Source organism: Carassius auratus, unplaced genomic scaffold (assembly GCF_003368295.1).
Source record: "Carassius auratus strain Wakin unplaced genomic scaffold, ASM336829v1 scaf_tig00217260, whole genome shotgun sequence".
Classification (NCBI taxonomy): domain Eukaryota; kingdom Metazoa; phylum Chordata; class Actinopteri; order Cypriniformes; family Cyprinidae; genus Carassius; species Carassius auratus.
Window position 1 is genome coordinate 136,338 of NW_020528968.1, and position 14,316 is coordinate 150,653.

Consider the following 14,316-nt stretch of genomic DNA (forward strand, 5'->3'; position numbering starts at 1 on the left):
ATCTTCCACAAACTTGTTCGATAAGAATCCTGGCCTGAACACATCTGAAGTCAAGTCAAGTCAAGTCACCTTTATTTATATAGCGCTTTAAACAAAATACATTGCGTCAAAGCAACTGAACAACATTCATTAGGAAAACAGTGTGTCAATAATGCAAAATGATAGTTAAAGGCAGTTCATAATTGAATTCAGTGATGTCATTTCTGTTCAGTTAAATAGTATCTGTGCATTTATTTGCAATCAAGTCAACGATATCGCTGTAGATTAAGTGACCCCAACTAAGCAAGCCAGAGGCGACAGCGGCAAGGAACCGAAACTCCATCTGTGACAGAATGGAGAAAAAAACCTTGGGAGAAACCAGGCTCAGTTGGGGGGCCAGTTATCCTCTGACCAGACGAAACCAGTATTTTAATTCCATGCTGCAGCAAAGTCAGATTGTGCAGAAGAATCATATGTTTCCTGTGGTCTTGTCCTGGTGGTCCTCTGAGACAAGGTCTTTACAGGGGATCTGTATCTGGGGCTCTAGTTGTCCTGGTCTCAGTTGTCTTTCAGGGCAGTAGAGGTCCTTTCTAGGTGCTGATCCACCATCTGGTCTGGATACGTACTGGATCCAGGTGACTGCAGCGACCCTCTGATCTTGATACAGACTGGATCTGGTGGCTACGGTGACCTCGGAATAAGAGAGATACAGACAAACATTAGCGTAGATGCCATTCTTCTAATGATGTAGCAAGTACATAGTGTGTTATGGGAAGACTTTCCGGTGTTCTGAAATATTATGTTTCTGAGAGTTTCGGTGACGCTGGGCGGAGCATACGTGAATATTCATGAGTTTCCTGTTTCGCGTTAAAGCGGATCACAAAAACTGTTAAACAAGTTTGGTTAATTACATTTCGGCTTCAAATGAAGATAAGCAAACATAGAATATATTTGTTCGTTTGTGCACTAAATGTTATTAATTGTTTGCTTTTTTAAATGTTTACTCAACGATTACAGCCACTTATTTGTCAGAGGCAGCCCATCATCTGAATACGCTACAAGTAAATGGGCCAGCAGATGTTAGATATTTTCTCATATTCCTCTGTTTTGCTATTAAAAGCATGTAATTTGATAAGTATGTTGTTTGAAGTTGTGTATATGGTGGCACAAACTTGCTCACTGTTTTGTAAAACTGTAAGGTGAGAAATAAAGAACGATATAAAGACTCTTATGAAGTATCAACTATTTATCTTTGTTTTTTCTCCTTAAAAAAGGTGTCACACGGAAGTGCAGCCCACAGTTCATGTGGAGAAGCTTGCACTTCTGCCTGTTTTTTTTCCCCAGTTTGCAGAAGCTCATCTAATGGGGAAACTTACAGTTTCTCGTGTTATATATGAGGCCTCTATTGCACACATACATGAAGACATGGTTAAACGTTCTCAGAATTAACTTTTGTTTTTTTTTTATCTGATGAAGGGGATGGTGGATGATGACCAACAGAATGTGTACTTTAGTGTAATAGTTAAACAAATCATAGGCAAAATAAAAAAATTGTATAGCCTACTATTTGATACAAATGTTGTTTTATTTAACCAGTTTTATAGTTTTACTCCATTTTGTTTCTGAAATCCACACTTTTGAAATCAAGATAGCCAAAGGTAATCAAACCAAGCACAACCTAATTAAACAAGTTTCATGTATAAAGGGTTTTGGCAAAAAGATCATGTTGGTGGATATTCTACTAACATTTAAAAACATGTGGGTCATTCTTGAATTGCTTATTCTGCAGTGGTCCCATTGTTTTGGAAGCATGTTTCTTCTCCCAACATTTAGACTGATTTATTTGAGTTTGATCATAGTGTTTAAATCTTTGTTTGCCATTTGTTGTTCATATAGGAATTTACTTTAACAATGTATTTAATAATTTACTTACAACAGAAATCTTATAACATGTGCTTGCTTGTGTTGATCAGTAGTCCTATACCTAAACACATATACAAGTAAACCCTTGTGTAGCTTTCAGCAGTTTTTTTAAACATTTATTTTATATTTATGCAGGTATGTAGTAAATTTAAAAAAAAAATACAAAGATTAAGAATTTTTATATTCCAGTTCATGTGTGCATTAAAAAAAAAAATCAGCTTTCAATTTGTTATTCAATTTTTTTATTTTTTATTATTGAGCAAACGATTAGGAATGACACAGAATAATGATCATACATTTTATTATGGCACAACAGATACATTTTGGCAAAGTTATTAAACGACACATTTTATGTCAAATAAGAATATTATAAAACTGCTTCATTGTAGGCTTATTTGGAGCATAGCCTAACTCAGGTAAATCATTACGAAAATCACTAACGATGACAAAATCTATAATGTCACGACCGGGATCCAAGGAAACGCGGAGAGAGAACGATTGAGTCTTTATTTAAGGGGTAATCCAAAGAGCATAAACAGTCCAGGCAGGGGTCAATACCAAACACAATCCAAACATGAAAACAAAACAAGAAGACAAGGCACGGGCAAGACAGATTGACGGACATGAATTCACAACGACTCCGTGACACATACTAAGACAGACCGGGTTAAATACACACTAGGAGAGACAAACGCTAATGGGAAACTGACAGAGTGTGATGATTGGTAATTAGTGAACAGCTGGGTGCAATAATTAAGCAGGGACGTGAGGTATGTGATTAATGAAGTGACAAACACTGTCTGAAAAGAGGACATCTAGTGGACACCCAGGGAACACAACCCAGACACTGTGACAAAACCCCCCCTCTACGGAGCGGCTCCCAGACGCTCCACGACAAGACACAACACAGAGACCAGGAGGGAGGCGGACAGGTGGAGGCTCAGGGGGAGGGATGGAGGGCCAGAAAAAAAATTCATGGGGAACAGATCTCAGAAGTGTAGACACAAAACAGAGAGACCAGGAGGGAGGAGGACCAGAGGAGGTTCAGGGGGAGGGACGGAGGGCCAGGCTCACAGAGGGGAACAGACAGAAAACAAGAAACACAAAACATAAGTCCATAAGGACATCACGTGGCGCCCACCAAGGCGAAAGAGAAGACCACCACAACCGTGTGATCAGGGCGGAAGCCCCCCCAGTGCGAAGCAGAAGACCACCACGTCCTTGTGGTCGAAGCCAGAGTCCTCCAGGGCGGAGCGGAAGACCACCACAACAGTGTAGTCAGGGCGAGAGCCCCCCAGGGCGGAGCAGAAGACCACCACAACCGTGTGATCAGGGCGGAAGCCCCCCAGGGCAGAGCAGAAGACCACCACGTCCTTGTGGTCAAAGCCAGAGTCCTCCAGGGCGGAGCGGAAGACCACCACAACAGTGTAGTCAGGGCGAGAGCCCCCCAGGGCGGAGCAGAAGACCACCACAACTGTGTGGTCAGGGCGAAAGCCCCCCCCGGGGCGGAGCAGAAGACCACCACAACCTTGTGGTCGAGACCAGAGTCCCCCAGGGTGGAGCAGGCTTCCGTGCGGCCGGACCAATGGGACAACGAAACTCTGTGACTTAACTTAGTCCTTGAAGATCACCGGTGATTAGCCTTGTCTCTGGAAAGTCCATGGTACCTAGCCCTGGCTCAGGAAGGTCATTGGTGACTAGCCCTGACTCTGGAGGGTTAGCTGTGACTAGCCCCGACTCTGGAAGGTCAGCGGTGACTAGCCCCGACTCGGGAAGGTCAGCGGTGACTAGCCCCGACTCGGGAAGGTCAGCGGTGACTAGCCCCGACTCGGGAAGGTCAGCGGTGACTAGCCCCGACTCGGGAAGGTCAGCGGTGACTAGCCCCGACTCTGGAAGGTCAGCGGTGACTAGCCCCGACTCTGGAGGGTCCACGAACACCTGACTCGACTCTGGAGAGTTCACTGAAACCTTACTCGATTCTGGGGGGTCAACAGGAACCTGACTCGACTCTGGTGGGTCACCAGGAACCTGACTCGACTCTGGAGAGTTCACTGGAACCTGACTCGACTCTGGGGGGTCAACAGGAACCTGACTCGACTCTGGGGGGTCCACTGGAACCTGACTCGACTCTGGGGGGTCCACTGGAACCTGACTCGACTCTGGGGGGTCCACTGGAACCTGACTCGACTCTGGGGGGTCCACTGGAACCTGACTCGACTCTGGGGGGTCCACTGGAACCTGACTCGACTCTGGGGGGTCCACTGGAACCTGACTCGACTCTGGGGGGTCCACTGGAACCTGACTCGACTCTGGGGGGTCCACTGGAACCTGACTCGACTCTGGGGGGTCCACTGGAACCTGACTCGACTCTGGAGAGTTCACTGGAACCTGACTCGACTCTGGAGAGTCCACTGGAACCTGACTCGACTCTGGAGAGTCCACTGGAACCTGACTCGACTCTGGAGAGTCCACTGGAACCTGACTCGACTCTGGAGAGTCCACTGGAACCTTACTCGACTCTGGGGGGTCAACAGGAACCTGACTCGACTCTGGGGGGTCAACAGGAAACTGACTCGACTCTGGAGAGTTCACTGGAACCTGACTCGACTCTGGAGGGTCAACTGGAACCTGACTCGACTCTGGAGGGTCAACTGGAACCTGACTCGACTCTGGAGGGTCCACTGGAACCTGACTCGACTCTGGAGAGTTCACTGGAACCTGACTCGATTCTGGAGGGTTAACAGGAACCTGACTCGACTCTGGAGGGTCAACTGGAACCTGACTCGACTCTGGAGGGTCAACTGGAACCTGACTCGACTCTGGAGGGTCAACTGGAACCTGACTCGACTCTGGAGAGTCCACTGGAACCTGACTCGACTCTGGAGAGTCCACTGGAACCTGACTCGACTCTGGAGAGTCCACTGGAACCTGACTCGACTCTGGAGAGTCCACTGGAACCTTACTCGACTCTGGGGGGTCAACAGGAACCTGACTTGACTCTGGGGGGTCAACAGGAAACTGACTCGACTCTGGAGAGTTCACTGGAACCTGACTCGATTCTGGAGGGTTAACAGGAACCTGACTCGACTCTGGAGGGTCAACTGGAACCTGACTCGACTCTGGAGGGTCAACTGGAACCTGACTCGACTCTGGAGGGTCAACTGGAACCTGACTCGACTCTGGAGGGTCAACTGGAACCTGACTCGACTCTGGAGGGTCAACTGGAACCTGACTCGACTCTGGAGGGTCAACTGGAACCTGACTCGACTCTGGAGGGTCCACTGGAACCTGACTCGATTCTGGAGGGTTAACTGGAACCTGACTCGACTCTGGAGGGTCAACTGGAACCTGACTCGACTCTGGAGGGTCAACTGGAACCTGACTCGACTCTGGAGAGTCCACTGGAACCTGACTCGACTCTGGAGAGTCCACTGGAACCTGACTCGACTCTGGAGAGTCCATTGGAACCTGACTCGACTCTGGAGAGTCCACTGGAACCTGACTCGACTCTGGAGAGTCCACTGGAACCTGACTCGACTCTGGAGAGTCCACTGGAACCTGACTCGACTCTGGAGAGTCCACTGGAACCTTACTCGACTCTGGGGGGTCAACAGGAACCTGACTTGACTCTGGGGGGTCAACAGGAAACTGACTCGACTCTGGAGAGTTCACTGGAACCTGACTCGATTCTGGAGGGTTAACAGGAACCTGACTCGACTCTGGAGGGTCAACTGGAACCTGACTCGACTCTGGAGGGTCAACTGGAACCTGACTCGACTCTGGAGGGTCAACTGGAACCCGATTCGACTCTGGAGAGTTCACTGGAACCTGACTCGACTCTGGAGGGTGCTGTGCTGTGGTGCTGGGCTGGCGACCATCTTGTGCTGTGGCGCTGGACCGGTGGCCAATTTGGGCATTGGCACTGGGTTACGGCCATCTTGTGCTGTGGTGCTGGGCTGTCAGCCTTCTTGTGCTGTGGCGCTGGACTGGCGGCCATCTTGTGCTGTGGCACTGGACAGACGGCCATCTTGTGCTGTGGTGCTGGGCTGGCGACCATCTTGTGCTGTGGCGCTGGACCGGTGGCCAATTTGGGCATTGGCACTGGGTTAGCGGCCATCTTGTGCTGTGGTGCTGGGCTGTCAGCCTTCTTGTGCTGTGGCGCTGGACCAGTGGCCATCTTGGGCATTGGCGCTGGGTTAGCGGCCATCTTGTGCTGTGGTACTGGGCTGGTGGCCATCTTGTGTGGTGGCGCTGGATTGGCGGCCATCTTGGGCCAGGACTCTGGACGAGCGGCCATCTTGGGCTGTGGTGCTGGGCTGTCAGCCTTCTTGTGCTGTGGCGCTGGACCAGTGGCCATCTTGGGCATTGGCGCTGGGTTAGCGGCCATCTTGTGCTGTGGTACTGGGCTGGTGGCCATCTTGTGTGGTGGCGCTGGATTGGCGGCCATCTTGGGCCAGGACTCTGGACGAGCGGCCATCTTGGGCCGTGGCTCTGGACCATTGGCCATCTTGGGCACTGGCACTGGGTTAGCGCTCATCTTGTGTTGTGGTGCTGGGCTGGCGACCACCTGGTGCTGTGGCGGTGGGCTGGCGGCCATCTTGGGTTGTGCCACTGGCTCAGCAGCTGTGATGTGAACGGTCTTAGGGATCTCTAGGATATTTGACAGCTTGGAAAAATAATAAAAAAAATGAGTCCGCCGCCATCTTTGGCGTTGAGCTGGCGGCCATCTTGCACCGTGGCGCTGGACTGGTGACCACCTTGTGCTGTGGCGGTGTGCTGGCGTCCATCCAGCCTCTTGGCGCTGATCTAGTGGCCATCATGGGCAGTGGTGCCACCATGGCGGGCGTGCGCTTCTTCTCTCCTCGCCGTCCGCCATGATGAGACGGTGGCTCTGACCCATTCCACACGAGCCCCGGGTCGAAGGGAGGCCATGGTTGAGAGCGATGCCGAGTCTCCTCTCGACCACTCCCTCCTCGGCGACCTCCCCTGGTCCCCCGGAAAACCACCAGGTGAGTTCCCTCAAAACCATCTCTCTCCCACTCTGTGGCTGGAGATGAGACATAGGCAGACATACCGCTGGTTCTTACTTTGACGGAGTCGTTCTGTCACGACCGGGATCCAAGGAAACGCGGTAGAGAGAACCAATCGCGATTGAGTCTTTATTTAAGGGGTAATCCAAAGAGCATAAACAGTCCAGGCAGGGGTCAATACCAAACACAATCCAAACATGAAAACAAAACAAGAAGACAAGGCACGGGCAAGCCAGATTGACGGACATGAATTCACAACGACTCCATGACACATACTAAGACTGACCCGGTTAAATACACACTAGGAGAGACAAACGCTAATGGGAAACTGACAGAGTGTGATGATTGGTAATTAGTGAACAGCTGGGTGCAATAATTAAGCAGGGACGTGAGGAATGTGATTAATGAAGTGACAGACACCATCTGAAAAGAGGACATCTAGTGGACACCCAGGGAACACAACCCAGACACTGTGACATATAAAGTATAAAAGTATTTTGCATATTATAAATAGTAGTAAAAACAACAATAAACTAAGCATAATGTCAAATTGTTTAATACATACCTTTTTAAAAATTGTTTATGTTTCAGTGACAACGTACTTATATTTTCTGAGTCGCTTTAACGCAAAACAGGAAACTCATGAATATTCATGTATGCTCCGCTCAGTGTCACCAAAAATCTCAGAAACTGAATATTTCAGAACACCGGTTCCGGTTTACCTAATTAATGCAGCCTAAAAATCCTTTAACGGATTTGGATATTAAAAGCATATCAGTATGTTATGTGTAAGCCAGGTTAAAGAAATGGGTCTTTAATCTAGATTTAAACTGCAAGAGTGTGTCTGCCACCCGAACAATGCTAGGTAGGTTATTCCAGAGCTTAGGCGCCAAATAGGAAAAGGATCTGCCACCTGCAGTTGATTTTGATATTCTAGGTATTATCAAATTGCCTGAGTTTTGAGAACGTAGCTGACGTAGAGGATTATAATGTAAAAGGAGCTCATTCAAATACTGAGGTGCTAAACCATTCAGGGCTTTATAAGTAATAAGCAATATTTTAAAATACGATGTTTGATAGGGAGCCAGTGCAGTGTTGACAGGACCGGGCTAATATGGTCATACTTCCTGGTTCTAGTAAGAACTTGCTGCTGCATTTTGGACTAGCTGTAGTTTGTTTACTAAGCATGCAGAACAACCACCCAATAAAGCATTACAATAATCTAACCTTGAGGTCATAAATGCATGGATTAGAATTTCTGCATTTGACATTGAGAGCATAGGCTGTAATTTAGATATATTTTCAAGATGGAAAAATGCAGTTTTACAAATGCTAGAAACGTGGCTTTCTAAGGAAAGATTGTGATCAAATAGCACACCTAGGTTCCTAACTGATGACGAAGGATTGACAGAGCAGCCATCAAGTCTTAGACAGTGTTCTAGGTTATTACAAGCAGAGTTTTTAGGTCCTATAATTAACACCTCTGTTTTTTTTTTTCAGAATTTAGCAGTAAGTCATCCAGTTTTTTATATCAACTATGCATTCCATTAGGTTTTCAAATTGGTGTGTTTCACCAGGCCTCGAAGAAATATAGAGCTGAATATCATCAGCATAACAGTGAAAGCTAACACCATGTTTCCTGATGATATCTCCCAAGGGTAACATATAAAGCGTTAAGAGTAGCGGCCCTAGGACTGAGCCTTGAGGTACTCCATACTGCATTTGTGATCGATATGATACATCTTCATTCACTGCATGTTGTTGGTTTAGATGATTTAACAATTCTTCCTCTCCTGTAGTAGAGAATGAGTGGAACTTTTCCTCAGGGGGTCTATAGTGCACTGTCTGATGCGATACTGTAGCTGACGGCTGAATGGTTGCAATTTTATCTCTAATAGTATCGATTTTAGAAGTAAAGTAGTTCATAAAGTCATTACTCCTGTGGTGTTGGGAAATATCAACACTTGTTGAGGCTTTATTTTTTTGTTAATTTAGCCACTGTATTGAATAAATACCTGGGGTTATGTTTGTTTTCTTCTAAAAGAGAAGAAAAGTAATCGAATCTAGCAGTTTTTTATGCTTTTCTGTAGGATAGGTTACTTTCCCGCCAAGCAATACAAAATACCTCTAGTTTTGTTTTCCTCCAGCTGCGCTCTATTTTTCAGGCTGCTCTCTTTAGGGTGCGAGTATGCTCATTATATTAACGTGTGAAAGGGGCTATTATTAATCGCCATTAACACTTAATGTAGCAGGCTAATAAAATTAGAAGAATCATTCTAGTGTTTTGATGCTTTGCTTACTACTATTTACATATTTATTAGGATTTTTTGTTTTGCTTATTTATTTATTTATTCATTGTCACTTATGTTTTTATAAGGCTGTTTGTCCGGTCGGACAAGTATAAACAAAAACGAAAACATTTTAAACTAGCTAGAAGGCTGTTCAGCTGTAGCTCAACCCTATATCATTATTATTGTTATTATTATTATTGAGAACATTAAGAAGGTAGTTCGGCCTGTATTCTGCTACTGCGATTTTCTCTGATGATGCAGTAACTACTGCGGATTAGAAAAAAAGAAAATCTTCGTCTTGTCTAATTATTGTAAACAGTCATTATATCCGTCAGACTTAAGATATTTTAGCGGTAATGTGAAATTTAGTTTTAATAATTAAACAAAAATAAGCTGGAATTAACAACAAAAATATTTATTTGTCATATAATTATCCATCATTTACCGCTAGCATGTTATTTTTCCCCCTTCTTCTTTTTTTCTGGCTGCCAAAAGGATAAGTTTTCTTCATGTCTAAATTAGCAAATGCACGAGTAAGCGATGTACCAGTTTGAAAACGTTGGCTGACCATCACAAGGAAAAACAAGCACATCCAGCGTGACGCGATGCAGATATAATGCTCCATGTTATATTAATAATAACATTTCCAATTGTTCAAATGGTCAGCTGTTGGGGGCCTGCCTTGCCTGCCCTATTGCTATGCCTCTGTATATATATATATATATATATATATATATATATATATATATATATATATATATATATATATATATATATATATATATATATATATATAATTAACACACTTGTAATGCAAACGATATGGTTTACTGCACTTTGTCAATCTTCTGGTTATTTCCCTATTGTGGCTAATGAATCGGAAGTCTTGCCCATTGGCTTACTTCCGCTTTGAAGAATAAGATGGATACATATCTATGCTTGCCACAGAGGTCAAATGAAGTCAAACAGTATTTAAATATTGTCAAGCAGTGATTCCGATTTTTTATGCAACATATGCATACTACATATATATATGTATATATATATATATATATATATATATATATATATATAGAGAGAGAGAGAGAGAGAGAGAGAGATACAATGTATACATACAGTACAGACCAAAAGTTTGGACATACCTTCTCATTCAAAGAGTTTTCTTTATTTTCATGACTATGAAAATTGTAAATTAACACTGAAGGCATCAAAACTATGAATTAACACATGTGGAATTATATATGGACTTATATACATAACAAAAAAGTGTGAAACAACTGAAAATATGTAATATTCTAGGTTCTTCAAAGTAGCCACCTTTTGCTTTGATTATTGCTTTGCACACTCTTGGCACTCTCTTGATGAGCTTCAAGAGGTAGTCACCTGAAATGGTCTTCCAACAGTCTTGAAGGAGTTCCCCGAGAGATGCTTAGCACTTGTTGGCCCTTTTGCCTTCTGTATGTGGTCCAGCTCACCCCTAAACCATCTCGATTGGGTTCAGGTCATTTGGCGCAACGCCCCATCACTCTCCTTCTTGGTCAAATAGCCCTTGATGCCTTCAGTGTGACTCTACAATTTTCATAGTCATGAAAATAAAGAAAACTCTTTGAATGAGATGTATCCAAACTTTTGATTTGTACTGTATGTGTGTGTGTGTGTTCAAAACTGTTGCCCAATTTTAGCATTGGGTGTTTGCTGTCAAATTATGAATCTGGCACACCTATCCTATCAAAATGGAATGTTTTAATGAAAGGGTCAAAAACATGATAGTAAATAGCCATTACTTGTAAATGCCAGTGTTTTTGATGTGAAAATATTGCTAAAATTATAAGTGGACAGCAAAGACCATTTTAAAATAACACATAGATACATACATAGTTTTTGACCACTTCATTGTAAAATATATATTATTGGTTCACTTGCAGAGGCAGGGAATTGACAAGAACAGACATAAAGAAGCATTAAATATTTTGGTGCTTTTATTTGTGTTATCTTTGAGTTACAGGAGGTTTTGATGACAAAGAGATGAATTAAGAGAAAAGAAAGAAACATGCAAACAAATAGGATTTTGGAATGGAGGAGTCAACAGTGGGGTAAGGGAGTAAAAACAAAGATGTTTTCTTTTGTTTCTTTTTCTTATCCTTACTTTGTTATCTTCTGTGTCTTTTCTTAGTGCTTAGTGTCTTTCTTTCTTAATATTTCTGTCTCTTCAAGAAAACAAATGGGAGACATTGATAGAGGGGGTGGCACTCTGTTACAGAGATGCACAATCTCTTTAAATGTGGTTTTATTAACAAAGTTCGGGAGAAGCACGGTCAGATAATCATCCAATTTGGTACAGGTGCATCTCGTTTAGCTAATCATCTTATAGCACGCACGCGTATATATATCCAGTCTTCCTACCTCCTGTCCCACGACAGTTTTTCGGCATAGACCGTCTGTCAGCATTCGGTTCGCTCTGTCAGCATTCGGTTCGCTCTGTCAGCATTCGGTTCGCTCTGTCCGTCTTCTTATCACAGGCCCAATCTTCCTTCCGACGAAGATATCTATCCGCCGAACACCAACAAGCGTCATCGGTCAGCTGCTCTTCTCGCCAAGCCACACGTTGTGGCCAAAAGCTCGTGCAAATCCTTGAGCTCGCCTCACTCGGCAACACGATTTTCTCGCCAGGACCGGGCTCTATTATAATGCTGGATCGCAGCCGTGCTCCAGTTCTCCCCGCAGTAAACCTCTCTCGCTTTTTCAGCCGTGTCGCAGTTCGATGCTGCCTCCACTAGCGGCGAAGACCGTGCGTTGTTGTAGTGGCATGTCGTTCGTGAAAGAATCGTTTTTTCGAATGAATCTTCTAGGCGAACGAATCGTTCTCGGTTTACACTCATTCATGAAGAATTTTTCAGAGTTGTCATCCACAATGAGCGAGTTTCATATGAGTCTCAGAGATCGAGAGCTCTCATTCGTGAACGAAAGGACTAAACCGGTATACATGTCGAGTTGATTAAACAGATACATGTCGTTCGTAAACGCAAGGAACTCTTATCAATTTTGTTAAGATGAGAGTAAACTGGGTCAGTTAGCCATTTAGCATGTCAATCTTGCAAAATGTAAAGCGCAGTTATAGGTACTGTGCACATATTGTTTACATATTTAGCATACAAAAGATAAATTCCACGTTTAATCCCCGATTTATGAACGTGAATATATAGATCAATATATGAACCGTCTGACCAAACAATTAAAATGCTAATCATGCAAGAAAACCTCGTGATTTGCTCATCTGAACAATTTAAATAGACGTTATATATAGAATGCGCTTATGAAGACGCCAAAATTTGTTAAACGGCGTTATGACTTAACTCTGTCCGATGACGATGCCACTTTTTAACCACGAAGCAAAGGCTTTTTGCAGAGTTGTCATACACACCGAAATGTCTAAAGACATTACATTTGCTTTACTGTGCATGTTTAAACCTCACTGAGATGATACAGACATAAGTTTCATGCAATTATTCCGGCAGGATCAATTATTTAGGGACATATTTCACCATTTACTGGCATGATTATTCAGAATTTTTCACGCTACTGCCTCGTGTTTGGCTGCAGAACAACAAGTGTGAGTAAATTTTCTATCGTCTTTTTAGGACTGTTATATGAAAAGCATGCAAAGTAAATGTCTTTAGAAACGGCTTGAATTTGAATTACTGCAATTAACGTTACTGCTATAGACATGTCTATTGGTACAATGGTTTATAAAACTAAACATGCTACATTGTTTCAAAGCCTCTATTTTCACAGTCCATACTACAACAGGAAAACAGCATCCCAAATTTATCTGCTCCGGAGGCTGTTTAAAAGGGCCCGAAGGCCAAAACAAGAGGAAAAGATGCTTTTCCAACAGGACCGTATTAATTCAGACAAGGTTTGAGCAATTGTCAAATCAGCCAACAACTACAGCAGCCAAAGCAAGCATGAAGCTACTTTTACTTGCAACACGGGCCTGCACATCTCAGTATTTCCATCCTGTTACTTCTGCTAGCAGTGCAGGCTACACAGGTTCTTCAAGACATCACACACCCCAGCCCCTTCCCACGACCCACAGCTACAGCAGCTGAAGCAAACGTGAGGCCGCCTCCATTCGTAAACGCGCCCTTAACTCTTCCGCTCCCTCATGCTACTAACCATTTTTCTGTTCAGTGGCCTCCAGCTCCAGATTTGCCAGAAGGCAGAGGGTACCAAGACCTATTATTGGTCAGGCCGATTATTTTATTTATTTATATATCTATCTCGAACCCTCTTCAGCCAACCCCTCTAACGCCAGCTCATCCCCTTTCACTAAAACTCCTAATCTACCATAGCTAACTCTCCTAACATGCCCTATCTATCTGTAATGGTCAATCCTCACTTCAGCCATCCTTCCGCAGGAGCTTTCTCTGTATCTCCCCACCGCCGCAGCATTGTCCGCTCCCGCAGGAGCCTTCTCTATATCTCCCCACCGCCGCAGTATTGTCCGCTCCTGCAGGAGCCTTTTCTGTTTTTTCCTCACTGCCGCAGCAGTCTCCGCTTCCGCAGGAGCCTCTACCTATATTTCACCACTGCCGCAGCAGTGTCTGCTCCCGCAGGAGCCTCTACCTATATTTCACCACTGCCGCAGCAGTGTCTTCTCCCGCAGGAGCCTCTACCTATATTTCACCACTGCCATAGCAGTGTCTGCTCCCGCAGGAGCCTCTACCTATATTTCACCACTGCCGCAGCAGTGTCTGCTCCCGCAGGAGCCTCTACCTATATTTCACCACTGCCGCAGCAGTGTCTGCTCCCGCAGGAGCCTCTACCTATATTTCACCACTGCCATAGCAGTGTCTGCTCCCGCAGGAGCCCTTTCCATCCTTCCCTACTGCCGCAATTCTCGCTGCCGCAAGAGCCTCAAAAATAAATAAATAAATAAATAAATAAATAAAAATATATATTTTATGTCCATTCTCCAATTCAACCTCATCAGGCTCGCTTTTGTCTAACTCCGGAACGCCCAATCTAAATTCACGATGGACCCTCATTTCATCAACGACTCTGGTTTAAAAAAAAAAAAAAAAAAAAAAAAA